This window comes from Phalangium opilio, unplaced genomic scaffold (genome assembly GCF_054372755.1).
Source record: "Phalangium opilio isolate 3A_F unplaced genomic scaffold, DU_Popi_V2 ptg000390l_1, whole genome shotgun sequence".
NCBI classification, from domain to species: domain Eukaryota; kingdom Metazoa; phylum Arthropoda; class Arachnida; order Opiliones; family Phalangiidae; genus Phalangium; species Phalangium opilio.
Window position 1 is genome coordinate 6,213,108 of NW_028324234.1, and position 1,468 is coordinate 6,214,575.

Below are 1,468 nucleotides of genomic sequence, written 5' to 3' on the forward strand. Positions count from 1 at the left end.
CGGGAGAAGTGTTGTGACGTCTCAGATGTAACGTAAAATGTCAGAGTTTTTCCACAATACCTGACGAACATTTAATTTTTGGGCTTCCGTGGCTCAATGGTTAGAGCGTTCGGCTGTTAACCAATAGGTTGGTGGTTCGAGCCCTCCCGGGAGCGGTGTTGTGACGTCTCAGATGTAACGTAAAATGTCAGAGTTTTTCCACAATACTTGACGAGCATTTAATTTTTGGGCTTCAGTGGCGCAATGGTTAGCGCGTTCAGCTGTTAATCGAAAGGTTGGTGGTTCGAGCCCATCCGGGAGCGGTGTTGTGAGGTCTCAGATGTGAAGTAAAAAGTCAAAGTTTTACCTCAATACCTGACGAAAATTTAATTTTTGGGCTTCAGTGGCGCAATGGTTAGCGCGTTCGGCTGTTAACCAATAGGTTGGTGGTTCGAGCTCATCCGGGAGAGGTGTTGTGACGTCTCAGATGTAACGTAAAATGTCAGAGTTTTTCCACAATACCTGACGACCATTTAATTTTTGGGCGTCCGTGGCGAATGGTTAGCGCGTTCGGCTGTTAATCGAAAGGTTGGTGGTTCGAGCCCATCCGGGAGCGGTGTTGTGAGGTCTCAGATGTAGCGTGAAAAGTCACACTTTTTCCATAATATGTGATAACCATTTATTTTCTGAGCTTCCGTGGCTCAATTGTTAGCGCGTTCGGCTTTTAACCAATAGGTTGGTGGTTCGAGCCCACCCGGGAGCGGTGTTTTGGGATCTCAAATGTAACGTAAATAGCCTAAGTTTTACCTCAATACCTGACGAACATTTCATTTTTGGGCGTCCGTGGCGCAATGGTTAGCGCGTTCGGCTGTTAACCGAGAGGTTGGTGGTTCGAGCGCATCCTGGAGCGGTGTTGTGACGTCTCAGATAATACGTAAAATGTCAGAGTTTTTCCACAATACCTGACGAACATTTCATTTTTGGGCTTCCGTGGCGCAATAATTAGCGCGTCCAGCTGTTAATCGAAAGGTTGGTGGTTCGAGCCCAACCGGGAGCGGTGTTGTGGGATCTGTAATGTAACGTAAAAACCAAAGTTTTTCCACAATACCTGACGACGATTGAATTTTTGGGTTTCCGTGGCGCATTGGTTAGCGCGTTCGGCTATGAACCGAAAGGTTGGTGGTTCGTGCCCATCCGGGAGCGGTGTTGTGAGGTCTCAGATGTGACGTAAAAAGTCAGAGTTTTTCCACAATACCTGACGAACATTTAATTTTTGGGCTTCCGTGGCGCAATGGTTAGCGTGCTCAACTGTTATTCAAAAGGTTGGTGTTTCGAGCGTACCCGGGAGCGGTGTTGTGATGTCTCAGATGTGACGTAAAAAGTCGAGGGTTTTCCACAATACCTGACGACAATTAAATATTTGGGCTTCCGTGGCGCAATGGTTAGCGCGTTCGGCTGTTAACCGAAAGGTTGGTGGTTCGAGCGTACC

The 1,468-nt window shown here is 47.5% G+C and overlaps 1 non-coding gene across 1 annotated transcript; it reads left to right on the top strand.

The window, feature by feature from the left end:
- The first annotated feature begins 1,109 nt into the window (after positions 1 to 1,109).
- TRNAH-AUG (transfer RNA histidin (anticodon AUG)) lies at positions 1,110 to 1,182 on the top strand. The gene has a single exon. It is a non-coding gene; the product is annotated as a tRNA-His (tRNA).
- Positions 1,183 to 1,468: the final 286 nt, after the last annotated feature.